The sequence below is a fragment of the Manis javanica genome, chromosome 11 (genome assembly GCF_040802235.1).
Source record: "Manis javanica isolate MJ-LG chromosome 11, MJ_LKY, whole genome shotgun sequence".
Taxonomy (NCBI): domain Eukaryota; kingdom Metazoa; phylum Chordata; class Mammalia; order Pholidota; family Manidae; genus Manis; species Manis javanica.
Genome location: NC_133166.1, coordinates 42,701,151 through 42,721,603, shown reverse-complemented (window position 1 = coordinate 42,721,603; position 20,453 = coordinate 42,701,151). Strand labels below are relative to the sequence as shown.

The 20,453-nt window shown below is 35.3% G+C and overlaps 1 pseudogene; it reads right to left on the bottom strand.

Annotated features, from left to right (window-relative positions):
- Window positions 1–8,275: 8,275 nt before the first annotated feature.
- LOC140844639 (cytochrome b-like) lies at window positions 8,276–20,129 on the bottom strand (annotated as a pseudogene).
- Between the last annotated feature and the right edge of the window lie 324 nt (window positions 20,130–20,453).

The window sequence follows — 20,453 nt, the reverse complement described above, 5'->3', positions numbered from 1 at the left end:
CCTCGGCCGTAGGCCGGGCCCCCACAAAAAATCATATCATTATTTCCACACATGCTGAAAAATCCTTTGGCACAATTCAATACTTATCAACACAAAGTAATTTGGAAAGGTTGTGTGATAGTAAATTCGCATACAGAGATCAATTACCTTTAGAGTCTAACAAGAACAATTTGGTCTACTATTGGGTATAATAGGAGAGAAAATAACATATACAATAGCCACAAAGAAGATAAAATATATGTAGGGATAAACTAAAAACTAATATGCCAAATCTGTTGTGATAATAAAACATGACCATAGACCAGTGGAATTGAGTAAACCAACTATACACACTAAAATGCATAAGGAACACAATCTATTATACAGTGATGTGATAGAGGTAACCTCTGAAATCCCAAAGCCCTTAGTTTCCTCATCTATGAAATGGGAAAAATAATACTTGCCTTACCCAGCCCAGAAGATTGTTGTGAGACTCTAGTAATATATATTAGAACAAAGTCATCTGTAAATAATAAATTACCATCACCATTATTATTATGAATTGGGAACAGCAAAAATTTAACTTGCATTTTCTACTATTCACAAACTCGTTGGGAACCACAACAAAAATATCTGTGTTATAGTTGATATGATCACTATCTGTGATACAGTCCATAGTCTATCCCTACAAAGTATGCTATGACTTCCTGCAGGAGAGATTAGCTGATAGATGACAATAAACCAGTGCTGATTATCCTGGGAGAACCTGCCATTGTAGTGTCTTCTAGATTATTGGAAATATTCTTTCTATTCAGAAACTCTTCAGTGAAAAAGCCTTTGTTTTCCAAAAAATTCAATGGGATAACACTTTTTTCTTCACAGGTAGTCTACATTCGTCAGCTCAGGATGCCATAATAAAATGCTATGGGTTTGGTGGCTTAAAAACAGAAATTTGTTTCCGCTTAGTTCTGGAAGCAGAAAGTCCAAGATTGAGGCACCATTGTCAGGTTCTGTTGCAAGCTCTCTTTCTGGCTTGCAGGTGTCAGCCTTCTCCTTGTGTCCTCACATGGCACAGAGGCAGGCTGTCTGACGTCTCTTCTCATAAGGGCACTAATCCCATCATAAGGGCCCTACCTTCATGACCTCATCTAAACCTAATTACCTCCCAAAGTCCCCTTCTCCAAACGTCATCACATTGGGGGTTAGGGTTTCAATATATGAATTTGGGGAGATACAATTCAGTCTCAGGCATATTCTGTTACAAATCCTCCACATGTTAACAAAATTGGTAAAGTCACTGGAACAAAAGTATGGATATAACTATACCTCATAAATTTTTGATAAATCAAATTAAACATTCTCTTCCTTTGGCAAACAGAACAAACCATAATATTTCCCCTAAAGATACTCTATTTTAATGCCATCCTATTAATCATTTTGAATTGATTTCCACCCATTAAGTACATTGCTTTTGAGAATATCTTCTTAATCTACAATGTGAGTGACTCTAACACATTAAACACAGTATCTTGCAAAATAATCTTTGTCTCATTACTTTAGGTCATATTTGGCCCCCTACTACTAACACAAGAGAAATCCACTCCACAATAAATACCCAACATCTACAAAAGTTGTTTCCTTTTCATGCCATTAGACAAATCATTTGTAAATCTCCAACTAAATAGCAATTTTTTTATCAGCAAAATTTCCCACATAACTCTTAGAAATGTATTAATCTAATTATATCATTATTTTATTCATCACCTATGTTAGAAATCTCACATGCCTATGTTTGTTAACTTTTCAGTTTGTTAACTTTTTTGCTGAGAATTAGAGAGGAAATTGAGATTTAGTGAGTTTTAAGATCAGATAGAGCAAAGAACAAAAAAAAAAGCTAAGGTTCACTAAGGATCAAATATGCTCAAAAATACATTATACGGCAAGCCTGATTTATATTTATAAGGTTAGTTAATTTTTGATAATATAAAGGTGAAAAATTTGTTAATCTATACTAAAATGTGTGCCTACCACATTGGGTGTGTTTTTTACTTTTCTTACTGCTGGCAAAATAAATCTCATGAATCATTTCTTTCATTATGTAAAAATACACCCAAGATTCAATTTTGCTTAATGTAAAAGAGTTTGGTATTTTGGAAAAGTAGTATTCGCATAAAAACAAGACAAGTTGGACTTGTGTTATGAACTACATACCCCTAATAACTGTGAACACAAAAATTTATTTATAGTGTATGGTTCAAATGCTTTTGCCATTTAGTAGGAATTTGAATATCTTATAGCTTATGAGTTAATGCTATTTTTAAAGTATTACAGAAGATCATAATGTAGCTTACTTAATTCTCTGATATATCAACTTTCTGCATCTTGCTTAAACAGAACCAAAGAAAAAAGTATTTTTAATATCAGTCATGTAAGTTCAATGATGTCTGCCACTTTATATTTGTTTTGAATGAATCATCATAGGAAAGATGGGTCTTGTAGAATGGATTCAGAACTAGCTTGACTAAATCAAAAAGTAAAAAGTAAAGTCTCATAGAAAAGAGGAATCTTTCACATTTATACTATCTGAAGATTTACCACATTTTATGAAAATTTTTAAAGTCAAATATCTGTATTGATTATGTTAATGTGATACATTTGAGTAAGTTTTCTAAAGGACAATAGTTCTGAGAGAATCAAACACCCAATTTAACCATGTCATTCTTAAACCTCTCCCTTGAAGTCACTACTCAAGTGGAGAGGAGCTCTAATTATCTTCAGACAGTACCCATGTGTCAGCCATAACTGTCACCCTCAGGTTTTAATAGAGGAAAATTCCTATGTCCTTTGTGACACCACATCCACTAATTTAATAGAGAGGGGTTTTCAGTGCAGATGAAATTACTAGATTAAATACTCTTTGCTGGTTTCTTCCTTCACATCTCTAAGGACTCCCCTCTTCATGAGGATGTTAGATAATTTAGATGTCAGCTTACTGATGCTTGTATAAATTGAATCACAATTGAAGATCTCAAGGATCAGTAACACCAAAATGTTATATACTATTGGATGACCCAAAAGAATATTTTGGCTGAAAATGGATGACTGGGTGGTGTCCAATGACTAGTATTGTATTTGTGGTTCAAAAGCCTACTGGTTATTACCTGGACATTGTAGAGGGGTTTATTACCTTGGTAAACCTATACCTGCCTTCAGGATAGTCCCTGACATCTCCCAGGGTCCTTTTTGATTTATCAGATCTCCCTCTTGAATGAAAGAAATTACTGGGAAAGTTAATTCAAGGAGAAAAACAAGTCTCAGCTGGGAACTGGAAACCTAACTACTCAAGGGGAATTCTGAATTGGTCTCTTCTCAAGTCACTTAAATTTCATGATTTACAAAAAGTCCAGGTAATAGAAAAGATCTCACTTGCAACAACTCAGAGAACATTAGAGTTAGAAAATGCCCCCAATGCCTTACATCTTATTGACAGATAGGGTCATGAATTGGACAGGTTCAGAATAAAGCCTTTGAGGGTATCATGTGCTACTTCAGGGAAAGTCTAGAGAAGGCTGTGTCTACATTCATCAACACCTTTCTGGGTTCTTGAATAATAGCATTATGAAATATTACTAAATATATTTGGGAAGCAAACAAACAATAATGTTAGAAAACTGGGCTAGTCACCCATATCTATTTCTATAGGCTCCTTAGATGGGAATGAGATCTATTTATGTGGCTAAATCTGGGAATTCTTGGCTCTTGGTTGAGTAACATACAATAAACTCTGTAATCTTTTATTATTTGTCTACATTTCAATGTTCAGATGTGTTATCTCTGGATTATTAAATTCTGCTCTTCCACAGCTGCACCATCAAATGATCCAACAAATGATCTTCAAATAGAACATAACAAACTGAGGCCTTACAACTACCCCTGTAAAATGTATATGTATCACATGATAAATATCTGTGAAGGTCTGATTTGATCATATTACCACTACTAATGATCTATTCTTTAGATCAGGATGAGGAATGATTATGGAAGGAATGTGAGGGTTGGGAGCAGGTAGACTGAGATCCTAAACCATCTACTCCTGTATAATTCAGCATGTACATTCACATAACATTGCTTTTCTATGGAACTCTTGCCCTTTGCCTGGGAAGATCAACAATAAAAATTACTTTACTGTTCTCTTAGGACATTTGGGAAATCTATTTAAACAAATATCAGATAGCCTAACTTTTCAATAGGTAGCATCAAATAAGAGAAAGCCTCACCACCCTGAGTCTACCAATTATAAGTTATTATATCATCATCATTACTGCAGTATAATTAGTCATAAGAAATACATATTTGGTCATTAATATGACCAAATACAATATATATTTCCCAGGCATATTTGGTCTTCATCCACAGTTCCTGAAAACACTGCGGAGTCTGAAAGGTGAAATGTGTGTCTTGTCATGTTGATAAGAAAATTTTGGACCTGCCCACGGGTGTGTGCTGGAGGTTCAATCAGCCATGATACAACTAATCAGTTGAATGATTAATTTTAATCAGTCATGATTAGTTAATCATGACTATGCAATGAAGCCCTCACAAAATCCCCTGAGAAGAGCTTATCACTCTCTTGGATCCTGCTTCTCAGTCGTAGAGAGCTTCTACTTTTGGGGAACCAGAAAGCTTTAACGTGCCACTGAGCCAGACCCCAAGTTCCATGAGGAGAGAAGTTCCTTTATTTGGGACTTTGCCCTATGTTCTCTTCATCTGGCTGTTAACTTGTATCCTTTACAGAATCCTTTATTAATCTGGTAAACATTAAATGTTTTCCTGAGTTCTGTGAGTTGCTCTAGTAAATTAATCAAACCTTTTGGGGAGGTCATTAGAACTTTCAATCTGTGGCTAGTAGATCGGAGGCACAGGTAACAGCCTGGAGTTTGTGACCAGTGTCTGGAGTGGGGAATGGAGGTCAGTCTTGTAGGATAGAGCCTTTAACTTGGGGAATCTGGTGCTGTCTCCAGGCAGATAACATCAGAATTACATTGAGTTGTCAGAGACCCTGCTGGTGTTTGAAAATTACTTGGTGTTATGTGTAGGAAGCCCCCCCCCCCCACATATTTACATACACTGGGATCAAGTTGAGGAACCCAAAGTTATACTACTATTATTGCTGTGTTTAATACTATTATTGTTGTTGTTGTACATGAAAGAACACCTTGCACTTACCAATTGCAATCAAGCCCTGCATGAAATACCTGCTACATAGATAAAGAAGATGTGGTACATATATATAATGGAATATTATTTAGCCATAAAAAAGAAAGAAACACTGCCATTTGTGACAACATGGATGGACCCAGAGGGTCTTTTGCTAACTGAAATGAATCAGGAGGAGAAAGACAAATACTATATGATTTCAGTTACATGTGGAATCTTAAAAGAAAACAAAACAAAATGAACAAATAGCAGTAGACTCAAAGACACTGAGAAATGACTGGCAGTTACCATGGGGGAGAGGCTTGGGTGAGTGGTTGAGGTAAGTGAGGGGGATAAAGGAGCACAAAAATCTTAATTACAGTATAAGTTGGTCATGGGGATGGAAGTGCAGCAGGGAGAATGTAGTCAATGGTTATGTAACATCTTTCTATGTTGACAAGAACTGCACTGGTTGGCATGAGGATTTAATAAGTATGTAACTGTTGAATCACAGTGTTGTATACCTGAAACCAATATAATACTGTATATCAACTATAGTTATAAAAAAATAAAAATAATAAATAAGAAGTGACCCCCAATCTTTACTGTTGTAAATGACATTGAGTTTTACTTACTAGCAGATTACTTTGGTGGTATTTAGAGGAGCTAGCATTTGACATATTACAAGAAAGATCACTTAAGGGAAACTGAAGCATATCAATTAAAAATACAAAGTTGAAATATGTTCTTTGGTAGTGAATTGGTGCATCTTTAAAGTATATAGCTACAAAAAATAAATGCTGAATGAAATTCCTTTTTTTATTTGTTGCTTTGGTAAAGTTTTGAATAAAACTTGGTTAGCTTCAGGGAAATATACTTAGTGTGTGTTTTTACATGTTTATATAATTAAAACCACTTAAGTCTATTTATAGACTTCAAAACTAACTTAATCTCACATGTTTGGATTCTACGAAGACAAGAAAATGGTTTTGTTAAATGATGATGAAAATTAGCTCATTTCAGTGATAATAAAAGGGAGAGACTATAAAATTTTAAATGTACAAATAAAAGCAGAAAGGAATCATTGTGCCTTCTCAAAGCCTTACTTAATTGAAATGAAGAAATTAAAATGTAAATGAAAGACATCTTAAACACAAAATACTACAAAATTAAACTTCAAAGATGCAAGACGGCTGTTGCTGTTTCTTAAATTTACAAATTTCTGTCTTCAGTATCATACTAGGTCCTGAGACTTCCTCAGTAGATCATTTAATTTATGTTAGAGTAAAGGGAATGAGATAGCAGAAAAGTTTTTCCTCTCAATAGTAAAAGAATATCAGATTTAATTTAGTTATTTGTTGTGAGCCCAGAAACTGTTACATACGTAGTTTCAGAATCAAAGTAAACAAAAATACTGAGGAAGAAAAATGCTACAGTGATCACATTAACTCCAAATATGTACAAGAGGTCCAGGTTGGTTTACAGGGTCCCCAGAATCTATGAAAGATTCTAAGCCACTAAAGAAAAATGATTTCAAAGGTTTTCTTTCTCTCAAACTGTTTGTTTTAGAGTCTCTTTGTATATCTCCTTGTATATACACAAATGTCTACACTTTAGATATCTTTCATTTTAAAGGACATTGTGTGTAATTAAAACTAAACAAAATGAAACTCTGAAATATTATCTAAGTGGATAATATTATTCCAGGATATTAAACCTATGATTTTATCAAGGAACTGAGCTGGTTTTGTCATTAACATGATTAAGCCATTGTCTTCATTATGTGAGAATTCAAATGAGTTCTTAGTAGAGGAAATTTTTATCTCATGCAAATAAGTGATTTGGCCTAATTATACAATGCAATGAATGTCACTAAAGTTGAGAATTTTTGTGACCTTTATTAAATGAAAATGATTATACACTGCAAAATTGTCCAAATTATGAACTAAAAATTTTCCCTAGATTTGCTGATTAAGTTCAGTTCACACAAGGAAAATATTAGCAAACATGGTCAGTCATTTTATATAGATTTTATTGGAATTTCCTTTAGTTATTTAATTAAAGAAAAACTGAACCCTGTGGAGACAAACAAATTGGCATTATATAGCTCAGTTTCTCAGGGCACTAAAGCAGTAATCTTTAGAATACAAATTGAAGCAGTTAGAATTTTGTTAAAAACAAACTAATACTAACTAGAAATTCAGAGATGACAGATGTGAGAAATGAGAGAATTGAGCAATATTGAATTAGGCCAATGAGTTTCAGTGCTTCATTGCTAGTGTTTTGTTACATTAATCTTAGTCATTTCTGTCCACTCACACTGTACCCAGCACAAAGTTAGACTTAATTAATGGTAGATAAATTTATGTCCTTCCCACCCACAGCCTCTATTCCATTACCTGATCGCCTGGACATGTGAGTGGGAAGCTCTGATGACAAAGTTTACACAAGCCGGAGATGTGGAATCCTCTGATGAGGCTGGCTATGACTGGGGCCCAGCCACCAACTGTGACCCCTCCCAAGAGCTCGGCTGGCCTGTCTTCCTTTTCCTCCCTGGAACTGGGGCTTGGCTTCCTTTCCCAAACCTGGAACCCTGCCTCTCTCTGCTGAACTTTTTAACAATTTTCACAGCATTAGCTTCCAGTGGTTTCTAGGAAGGAATAAGATCAAGGATGGGTTCCCACCTTTCCTCTCTCAACCCCAGAGCCCAAACTGAGACTATGCCTATTCAATAACCATTTAACATTTACATCTGAAAATAATATGGAGCTGAAAATAGTTTGGGGCCCTAACCAGGCAAATTGTTGTGTTGCACATGTATTATGTGTGTTTGACTTTTCACTTACTAGTGTATGTGCTCAAGCACATAGTGTGAGAATTACATAGTATCATAAAAATGTTAACGACCATTTTTAATGCTGATGTGTTACATTAAATTGTTCATTCTGCAAGAAACACAGTAAAACAAGGAATAGCATAAATGCATTTTCAGCTCTGGGTGCTGGTGGTGGAACTCTTGTTCCTTCCTTGAGTCTTGGGGAGAAGTATTCTTCTTTTCTGGTTTACAAGACCAGAGTAATAAATATACTACAAAGATTCTTCATTTTACAAGGTTGTTTTCAATGATGCTTGCAGTTGGCATGATTATTACTATAGGATTGATGCTAGTTGGCCAGTGATGATAAATGGGTGCTCAACAGGCTGTTCTCCAACTCATGTTAGTGTAAATCTGCTGCTAATAATCAGAATAAGCATTGACTAAGAAGTCACGACATCATACTTTATTGTTTTGAAGTATGTAATATGGAAACGACTGATAAAATTAGAATGGAAAAGACGAAGGCTGGTATCCTCCAAGCTTAATGGGGTTTTAGCATAGGATTGCATAGGCAAATAAGAAATACTACTCTAGTTTGATATGCAGGGATGTGTTAAGAGAGTTAGCTGGCAAGTAGTTGTCTGGCTCTCCTAAGAGATCCAGTGAAAATAAAACTAGAGCTAGGGGTATTAGGATTAGGAAGTAGGCAGACAATTAGTCTGAAATGACGAACGGAAGGATGAAGTACAAGGCAAAGAATCGAGTGAGGGTAGCTTTATTGATAGAGAAGTCACTTCAGATTCATTGAACTGGATTAATCCAATGTAGAAGGTGGCTGAAAGTCAATTGGCGATTACTGTTAATCCTCAGAAGGATGTTTGTCCCCATGGTAGTAACCTATGAAGACTGTGGCTATTCCTGTGAATAGTAAAATAGTTTCAATATTTCACGTTTCTAGATAAGTGTGAGACCCATAACATAGGCCTTGTCTAATATGGATGAATAGGCAGTTGAAGAATATAGTTGCTTTGTTAGCATGTATGTATCTAATAATTCTACCATCATTTACAAATCAGCAGACATGTGTTATTGATGGGAATGCAGTTATTGGGTCTGATGTATAATGTATGTCTGAAAATAATCCTGTTAGGATTTATAGGATCAAGTAGGAGTGAGCCAAATCTCATCTTGATGAAATAATTATCTCAGATCAAAAAATGAGTTATTGATGATTTTGATAAGTAGGTTGGATTTTTGGATGTTGCTTATTAAGTCCGTATAGTTGAATCACAGCAAAGATTTTTCATGTCATTGGTTATTGTTAAATTCCATGTGAGAATAATGATTGACATATATTGTGTATATTTTAAGTACAATTTTTGTGATTGGCTTTGTGGCTTTTTCTTCAAAACATTCACCAATTTTATGGTAAGCTTGGGTTGATTATGATTGATGGAGGTGGCTGTGGTATTGTAATGAATTTTGGTGGGTCTTTTGGGGACTAATGGTGTTTTCTATTTATTTTTGGGAAACGTTAGTAGTTTTGGGGTGTACAGTTGCCATTGGCTATTGAGCAATACCCTGCAGTTTGGGTGTTTAATGCGACTGTCTTGGGAACATTTCTAGCTGGATTGTTGATGGAAGTTACAGTTGCATTTATGTGTAAAATATTATGAGGTAGAGATAGTTTCTAAGTTTAATTGAGTCATTTGTGACACTGAGTTTCTGGGATTTTTAGTGAGGAGGCTATGGGGATTACTGCTTTATATAGTTATGAGATATGGGACTTGGTGATTGTACCTGGGTGGTCATTATTAATTGGTGTCATAGTGATTATAGAGGTATAGAGGTTACTAGTAAAAATTAACAGAGATACATATAACATCAGTGTGTTTAGGAATGACAGGAAATATTTGTTTGAGTAGGCCCCTTGGGTTGAGGATTAATGTTGAGGTTTTTATTTGGAAGTAGGAGATGGATTTTAGTAGCTGGGTTTCTATCAGATTAAGTCTAAAAGTAGTGATTCTCTACCAAAAGGCTGATAAATGGTGAGATACGGTGCATCATGGTAGAAAGTAACCAAGGTTTGTAAATTTAAGGGTATCTGAAAGGAGATTGGATGGTATATTTTGTGCCATGGTATTAAGTTCCAGTGCTAACATGAACCCTAGGACTAGACAAATAAGTATGATTTTTCTTTTTTTTTTCTTTTGGATTCATTAATGTACAATTATATGAGCAACATTGTGGTTACTAGACTCCCCCCATTATCAAGTCCCCAACACATATCCCATTGCAGTCACTGTCCATAGGCACAGTAAGATGCTACAGAATCACTACTTGTCTTCTCTGTGTTGTACTGCCATCCTTGTGCCCACCCTACATTATATGTGCTAATGGTAATGCCCCCTTTCCCCCTTATCCCTCCCTTCCCAACCATCCTCCCCAGTCCATTTCACTTTGGTAACTGTTAGTCCATTCTTGGATTCTGTGAGTCTTCTGATGTTTTGTTCCTTCAGTTTTTTCTTTGTTCTTATACTCCACAGATGAGTGAAATCATTGGTACTTGTCTTTCTCCTCCTGGCTTATTTCACTGAGCATAATACCCTCTAGCTCCATCCATGTTGTTGCAAATAGTAGGATTTGTTTTCTTCTTATGGCTGAATAATATTCCATTGTGTATATGTACCACATCTTCTTTATCAACTCATCTACTGATGTACACTTAAGTTGTTTCCATTTCTTGGCTATTGTAAATAGTGCTGCGATAAACATAGGGGTGCACATTTCTTTTTCAAACTGGGCTCCTGCATTCCTAGAGTAAATTACTAGGAGTGGAATTCCTGGGTCAAATGGTATTTCTATTTTGAGTTTTTTGAGGAACCTCCATACTGCTTTCCACAATGGTTAAACTAGTGTACATTTCCACTAGCAGTGTAGGAGGTTTCCCCTTTCTCCACATACTTGCCAACATTTGTTGTTTGTCTTTTGAATGTTGGCCATCCTAACTTGTGGGAAGTGATATCTCTTGTGGTTTTAATTTGCATTTCTCTGATAATTAGCAATGTGGAGTATCTTTTCATGTGCCTGTTGACCATCTGAATTTCTTCTTTGCAGAAGTGTCTGTTCAGATCCTCTGCCCATTTTTTAATTGGATTATTTGCTTTTTGTCTGTTGAGATGCATGAGCTCTTTATATATTTTGGATGTCAAGCCTTTATCAGATCTATCATTTGTGAATATATTCTCCCATACTGTAGGATGCTTTTTTGTCCTGTTGATGGTGCCATTTGCTGTACAGAAGCTTTTCAGCTTGATATAGTTCCACTTGTTCATTTTTGCTTTTGTTTACCTTGCCCGGGGAGATATGTTAATGAAGAAGTTGCTCATGTTTATGTGCAAGAGATTTTTACTTATGTTTTTTTTTTTTTGAGAGGGCATCTCTCATATTTATTATCTCTCATATCAAATGGTTGTTAACAACAATAAAATTCTGTATAGGGGACTCAATGCACAATCACTAATCAACTCCAAGCCTAACTCTGAACAGTCTCCAATCTTCTGAAGCATAATGAACAAGTTCTTACATGGTGAACAAGTTCTTACATAGTGAATAAGTTCTTACATGGTGAACAGTGCAAGGGCAGTCATATCACAGAAACTTTCAGTTTTGATCACCCATCATGAACTATAAACAATCAAGTCAGATATGATTATTCTTTTGATTTTTATACTTGATTTATATGTGAATCCCACATTTCTGCCTATGTTTTTTTCTAAGATTTTATGGTTTCATGACTTACATTCAGGTCTTTGATCCATCTGAAGTTTACTTTTGTGTATGGAGTTAGACAATTATCCAGTTTCATTCTCTTACATGTAGTTGTCCAGTTTTGCCAACACCAGCTGTTGAAGAGGCTGTCATTTCACCATTGTATATCCATGACTCTTTATCATATATTAATTGACCACATATGTTTGGGTAAATATCTAGACTCTCTATTCTGTTCCACTGGTCTTTGGGTGTGTTCTTGTGCCAGCACCAAAGTGTCTTGATTACTGTGTTTTTGTAGTAGAGCTTGAACTTGGGAAGCAAGATCCCCCCTGCTTTATTCTTCCTTCTCAGGATTGCTTTGGTTATTCATGGTCTTCTGTGGTTCTGTATGAATTTTAGAACTATTTGTTCCAGTTGTTGAAGAATGCCATTAGTATTTTTATAGGGATTGCATTGAATCTGTAGATTGCTTTAGGCAGGATGGCCATTTTGACAATATTAATTCTTCCTACCCAAGAGCATGGGATGAGTTTCCATTTGTTAGTGTCATCTTTATTTTCTCTTAGGAGTGTCTTGTAGTTTTCAGAGTGTCTTTCATTTCCTTGGTTAGGTTTATTCCCAGGTATTTTATTATTTTTGATGCAATTGTGAATGCAATTGTTTTCCTGATTTCTCTTTCTGCTAGTTCATCATTAGTGTATAGGAAAGCCACAGATTTCTGTATATTCATTTTGCATCCTGCAACATTGCTGAATTCATATATTAGATCTAGTAGTTTTGGAGTGGATTCTTTAGGGTTTTTTATGTATAATATGTCATCTGCAAACAGTGACTGTTTGACTTCATCCTTACCAATCTGGATGTGTTTTATTTCTTTGTGTTGTCTGATTGCCATGGCCAGGACCTCCAGTACTATGTTGAATAACAGTGGGGAGAGTGGGCATCCTTGTTTTGTTCCCAATCTTAGGTGAAAAGCTGTCAGCTTCTCGCTGTTAAGTATGATGTTGGCTATGGGTTTGTCATATATGGCCTGTATTATGTTGAGGTACTTGCCCTCTATACCCATTTTGTTGAGAGTTTTTATCATGAATGGATGTTGAATTTGTCAAATGCTTTTTAGGCATCTATGGAGATGATCATGTGGTGTTTATCCTTCTTTTTGCTGATGTGGTGGATGATGTTGATGAATTTTCAAATGTTGTACCATCCTTGCATCTCTGAGATGAAACTCACTTGATCATGGTGTATGATCCTCTTGATGTATTTTTGAATTCCATTACCTAATATTTTGTTGAGTATTTCTGCATCTATGTTCCTCAGGGATATTGGTCTGTAATTTTCTTTTTTTGTGGTGTCTTTGCCTGGTTTTGGTATTAGAGTGATGCTGAGGGCTGATATTTTTATGGCATGGTATAGTTATTTGTAGAATCATCATTGGGGCAAAATAATTGGGAATTTAAAACCTGTAAAAGATACTTCTTAACAGGAGACATTTAACAGAGTTTTCAGGAATGGATTATTTTTATTAATAGAAATAGGCTGAAGAAATGAGGCTTTCCTTAGAAGCCCAAAGAAGAGAATTTGAGGGCCTTTAGGGGTGTGGATACAGAGTAATTTGTAGAGCTCAGCATTGGTATTGGTATATGATGTATTAGCAGTTTTGATGACTAGTTCTTCAGTGTATAAACATGTGAGGATATTCCTGTTAGTGGTAGACTTCCAATAATAAGAGAAGTGCTGCTGAAGGGTAACGCTTTGACTAGAACTCCTGTTTTTTTCAGTGTCTTGTTTCATGATTTAGGTTGTGAATAATTGATCTGGAACATATAACCATGATGGCTTGAAGAAGACCTGTGTTCAGACATGCAAGAATGCTGGGTGTGGTTGATTAACACCATAGCAACTATTACTAGACTTGGCTGCTTGAAGTGGAGAAGGAAGGCAACAATTTTTTGGATATCATTTTGGTGAACTTACAGTGGCAGCAAGAAGTCCATTAAGGGGAAGTCGATGTTTTAAGGAGATGTTGTTTTCAGCATTGAGCATGAAAATTCATTGGATATCTCCTGAATTTGAGTAAGAATCATGCTATTGATGCAATGAATCCAGTGTCTTCAGATGTGGTTCTATAGAATTACTTGTAGAACTACGGTGTGTGAGTCTGTCTGTGCCATCATCCAGTTAGTAAAAAGGACATAATTCCTATTCGGCAGATAAATAGGTGGAGTTACTAAAATCAATATTTTAATCTGAAATATGAGCAGGTATTTAGAGAATTGATTAATATAGGGGTCTGCTTGTATGTGTTATATTGAGAATGCTATGATTGAACATGGGAAGAAATTTGCTGCTAGGATGAACATAATTAAAACATAGTCCAGTGTGAAGCTAAGTGATGGTTTTAAGGTTTGGATGGTTATTCAGTGTCAGTTGGAGACAACTGTTCTTGGCCTGAGTAGAAAAATAGTGTGGGGAACAGACTGGTGATAAAAGTATATGAAATGGTAGTTTGTACATTAATGGAAATTCATATTGCTTTTGTATATATTAAAGGGAGTTATGTATTGTGATTCATTAAGTAAAGGGAGTATAGGGTGGTAATAATAATATTTACTCCCAATAAGATGATGGTAATGTCATATCTTGAGAATGATGCTATGACTATGAATATTTCTCCTATTAGGTTGATAGTAGGTTGTGAAGCTAGATTGGTGAGGCTTGCTAAGAGTCATCGGACAGCTATCAGTGGTAGGACCATTTGTAGCCTACAGCCTAGGATTATAGTTTATTTGGCTGTGAATTCATTCCAGTTGGATTTGCTAAGCAAACTAGTATAGATGTTGTGACACCATGTGCAATTTTTAGGGCAGTGGCTCCTATATAGCTTTACGGTGTTTAGATAAGGATAGCTACAATTACTGGAGTTATGTGACTTACTGAGGAGTAGACAATGAGTGATTTTAAGTCTGTCTGGTATAAGCAGATGGAGCTAGTTATAACCAGTCCTCATAAAAACAATATGACAAAGGGATAAGATGTATAGTTTGTTACTGGGCTTCACACAGTGATAATTTGTAATATTCCAGTAGCCACCTAATTTTTGTAATAAGGCTGAAAATACCATGGAACCAGCAATCAAAGCTTCTACATGTGCTTTTGGAAGTCACAACTAGAGTCCATATTGTGGTATTTTTTATGAGACTAAATGTAGTTGTACCATACCCAGCCCCCTGTTGGGATTAATTTTAGCCTTCTGAGGCCCTTTACAGTTAATTTTCCACAAGGTATTAATCTCACATCTGGAGAAACACTTACTAATGTATACATTGTTATCAATATCTGTACTTTTTTTTCAGCTGAATATCATGGTACATGATGTTCACCTTCCTTCAGTTGCCCAGGTTGGTTTTCATTGGAAATAAAAGCAATTAATAACTTTATTCTCATGAAGGGCAATTTATAAGGTTTCAAGATCCCATTCTGTTACTAAAACTCTGAAGCACTGTTAATGAAAATTGTACAATTAAGATCAATCTCAGTAGCTTGAAAATAGGTTTTAAGAATATGATAAGCTATATTGTAAGGACTATAAGATATCCAAAAGTATTAATTAGGCAAAAAAATGGTGAACATGGTAAAGTACAAAAGTATTAAATGATGAGTGAAATTCCTTTATTTCTCTGGGTCCTTATATTTAAAGTCATTAAGTTGTACCAAACATGTTGTAATATTTACTTGGTATATCAACTGGTTCTTGATTTATCATCCTGAATTGAAAATTCAATGAGAATAGCACTAAGTTTAGATACCAAGTTTGCTAACTTTCTACAATCACATATTTCATGGTATCACATGGTACTCCTGCTGTTTATTTCTGTTTCCTTTGCAATTCAAAGAAAAAGAAAACAGTGAAGACAATGTAGATTTAGTGTGCTGTTAAACTAGATCACCAACAAATGAAAATTTATTTAGCTTCTATTATAAGCAGCAGCAAACGTCTGCACATTTCTCTGGATTTAACTTTTCTATGAGAAAACCAAGTCCTTATAAAATTGGTGCTGCCACAGATTTTTTAAATTCTACGATCCCAGATATATCTGTGGGAAGGAAAGTTTATTCCTTGCTAAAATACAGGTTGTATTTGCATATGTTGCTTCATGAATAAAGAAAAGCCTTTGTTTTGAAGACCCATGAGTTTGAAACAAAAACCCATCTTAACAAAAGTCAGATTGTTTAATTCCATTTTGTGTGTTTGCATTGCTGAGCAAGAATAGAAAACTAAATGATTGCTTATGGTAAAAGTAGGAGTGTTATCGTCAGTGAAAGAACCAAATTGTTAGTTAGATGACACACTTCAGATATAAGTGGATGATTTAACATTTCTGATTATTGTGTATTCTTGCATGAGTCCTGGTGTGTAATTCTTTACAAATATTTGTTTTAAATCAATTTCCTAAAATCCCTGATCATCAATGTTAGTACTATTATAGGTTTTGGTCAAACCGATCAAATTAATAATTTGACCCAACATTGTATTAATTAACAGTTATAGTGTGGATTGAACTAAGATTATCACAAAATTGATCTGTTATTTTTTATGAGACTAAATGTAGTTGTACCATACCCAGCCCCCTGTTGGGATTAATTTTAGCCTTCTGAGGCCCTTTACAGTTAATTTTCCACAAGGTATTAATCTCACATCTGGAGAAACACTTACTAATGTATACATTGTTATGTATACATCATCATCAACAGTATTTCCTTGCCTATCCCAATAAGAATAGCCCTTGCCCAAATTTCAGATGCTGTAATGGATCAAGAGATAAATCAAGGACTCAGTCTCACTTAATCTATATATCATTTTTTTGTTAGAATTGCTATTCCATTTTTCTATTTTTTACAGATTTATTGAGATACAGTTGACATACAACATCGTATAATTTTAATATATACAGTGTGGTGATTTGATATATGCATATATTGTAACATGATTAGCATATTAAGGTTAGTTAACACATTCATCACTTCATATAATAACAATTTATTTTGTGGTGAAAACTTTCATATATACAATAGCAATTTTCAAATATATAATACAGTATTGTTAATAAAAGTTTTGGAATGGGACAAGAAGCAATTTCTAAGCAATATCAACTTGAGAAATCATTGCATGAGCATATTATTTAGAGATAATGAGTTAACTACCAAAAGAAGCAGAGGAGTAAAAATGGTAACTATGGAAAGCATGATTAATGATACTAGCAGTGAAGATTGAAAGGCATGGTATTATTTATTATAAAGTATTAATGCTTTTTTAATCATGTGCATTTTTATTTTGACTTAAACACAGTAAGCAAATATACAAGAACCTGATATTTGTGGTGGCTAATCAAGGGACTGGAGAAGGGATTGTTCAGTAACTGAGAGACCTCAGTTTTAATTTCTTCCCTTAAATCTATTAGAGAATAATGAACACAGAATCTATGATCTGTCATGCCTGAGTTCAAATCTTGCCTCTGGCATTAGTTAACTTTGTACTTTTTGTATAAGTTACTTGGCCTTGTTGAGATTTGTTTCCTATTACATAAATAGAACATAATAATATTCATCCTTCGGGTTATTTTAAAATTTGAGGGCATGTATGTGTGGTAGTAATATTCTGGGTCAACTTGACTGAGCCATGGGATGTCAAACATAACTGGTTAAACATTTTTTCTGGGTGTGTCTAGGAGGGTGTTTCCAGAAGAGATTAAGACTGAGTAGAGCAGATGGATCACTTAGTCTGTTGAGACTGAATAAAACAGAGAAGTGGAGGAATGCTGAATTGATTCAGTCTGACCATGAGCTGGGACAGCAATCTTCTCCTATGCTTTGTGTCCTTAGTTTTCAAACCTTCTAGTATCTGTCTCATTGGCTCTCCAGCTCTCAGGCTGTATAACTACATCATTGGCTCACTGGATTTCCTCTTTCAGAGGAGAGATACTGTGGCTTCTCAGCCTCCACAATCACATGAGCCAATACCGTATAATAAACCTCTTCGTCATATATGCATATGGTATTAGTTCTGTTCCTCTGAAGGACCCTAATGAATTGTCTACATTGTGCTCAGAGAAGTCCCCCAATAAATGTTAATACTTACTGATACCGCTGTAATCAATGTCACCGTAATCTGTAATGTAGGGATACCTATAGAGAGACCTACACTTGTGTTCAATGAGTTGAGTGCCCAGCAGTCAGGACCATCAAGTCTGAAATTCCAGTGACCTGAGTGGTGTTCATTTAGAGGACTGGCTGAGCAAACCAAAAACCATTTAAATTGTGAGACTCAGCCTCCCTACAGACCAGAATGGAGACTGTCTGAAATTCTGAGATATTAAAATTTTTCCACTGTGACCCTTGCATGACTTCGGCCACTACAAATCTTCCTCGCCACCATTCATGCATTTTATTCTCACCTCTGCCTTACCTACCCTTCTTAACAGAGATCCGCCAATAAACACTAGTAAACCTCTCTCTTCTCAAAACTTCTGAGAAATTATTTTGACCAATTATTCCCCAAACCAGCTGGGCTTGGACCCACTTGCCAATGCTCTATACAAATTTTGCCCTTCTTGCTAAAGACAGACACTCTTTTGAATTCTCCTGGCTGACATTCTTAGTAAAGCTTTTATTTCATGGTGCTCTAGTTGATCTTTTGCACACACGTTTTTGTTGTTGCTTTGTTGCTGTGAGTTTTTTGTATTGATTTATTTGTTTATTTACTTTTATTTTTTTATTGTAGTATACACATCACATTAAATTTACTTCTTAAGCATTTTTAATTGTAGAGTTCAGTGATATTAAACATATTAAAATGATCCACAACCATTATCACCATTCACTTTCAGAACACTTTTTATCTTTTGTTTGTGTGTACATGTGGGAATATGCAGATGTGTATGGCTACATTGATCCATAAAATGGGTAACTGAATTCTTAGTGATGTGGAAGGAAGGGAAGTGAACCCACTCCAAACCTTCCTGACAGGTGGGCAGAAGCAAAAGGATAAACATGAACGTAAGGCAACGAGGACAGTAATGGGAAGAATAGCTCCTGACTAAGCTGTCCCTCGACGGGAAATATGAGTTGTAATTAGTTAGAAGGAGAATGAATGTGTGAAGGTAGGTGCTGCTTTGTTAAGTGAAGTGAAAAATAGACCTGAAGGGGTAGGTTGTCATCACATTGTGGCTGAAGATTTTAAAAAAAGGAAAAGTCAATTACCAGATTATAAAAGTCAGTGGGAATCATAACTCTCTTTTTGATTCCTAACATGTGGTACATTTCTTAATAGCTTTTCCACTCCATTCAGATCTTGTTTTAACAAGGTTATTATTGTTCTTTAACTGAGTGTGAGGAAAATAAGGAAACTGGCATTGAATGCTTCTCTTTCTACATAATAACTAAAAGGAATCTATGTGGCAAATGTCTGTGCATATATCAACCACAAAGGATTTAAACTGTAAATTAAACTTTTTTTTATAGTGCTCTTTCTCTTGAGCCTCAATATGTAATCAAATATATTCCACATAAAAACAGACTATTTCATATACCTGGTTTCATTTATGGAATTCCCTGAAAATTTAGCTCGCCTTGGAATAATGTGCAGTTTGTAACTGGCAATGCAACTCATCATAGGGTGTAATATTTCTATTTGTAATATTTTTAAGGAACATGAAAACATGTTTCTAGAGAAAAGCAGTTTAATAGAGAAGTGTTAAAATACATACAAAATATACATACCATGGTTTTCTAAGATTTTTTGGGTGGTATTTAAATGGCATTTAAAAAAATCCATAGCAAGAATTTTTCTACATTAAAATGAAATATGTCTGTAGGTCCATATATGTGCATACGGTGTATAGAAATAAGTAATAACAAAGAAAAATGCACAACAGATAAAAACAACTGCTGATGAGGTTAGATTTAAGATGGAAAGACTTTAAAATGTTTTTTTTTCACTTCCTCACAATGTATAATACATGTCTACTATATATATTGCAAATTTTTATGGAATTTTTACTATTAGCAAGCATTACAATGGTACCAGAGATAGAAAGTGAAATTAACCAGGATCCTTTCCTCCAAGATCTCAGTCTAATGGAGGAGGTATGGTTTTAGGCAAAAAATTCAAAAATGTGAATGTAGGGTAAAATAAATAATCTTGAAGAGTACAGTGGTAGGATGAAAGAAAAATTGTTGTCTTTACACACATGCAAAAGTACCTGTGAAACTGGAGCCTGAGTAACCATTGGAAATGCAGAGCTGAGCCCGTACCCATATCATCTGCGATCATTTCTGCACATTTGACTTTTAATATGGCCATGATTAGGTCACCTCATTTTTTTCTTTGAGGCTCTGCCTTTTTATGTGCTATGCCCACTACCTGGAGGGTACTCTTCTGTTGGATTCCCCTGAGGAAGGCGCCGCCCCAAATCACTCACCAGAGACGTTTCTTGATGCAACAAGCAAGAGGAATTTATTTGGAAGCCAACTAGTTGGGGTCCAAGTCAGCCCGTCGCAGCGGGTCTCAACGAGGACCCAGAGCACACAAAGCCAGAAGGTTTTATAGCATTTTCAAAAGGGGTAAAATTTTCCATAATTACAAATCTTTTGCTGGCGCCACATCCTGGGGTCTGGTTAGATGAGA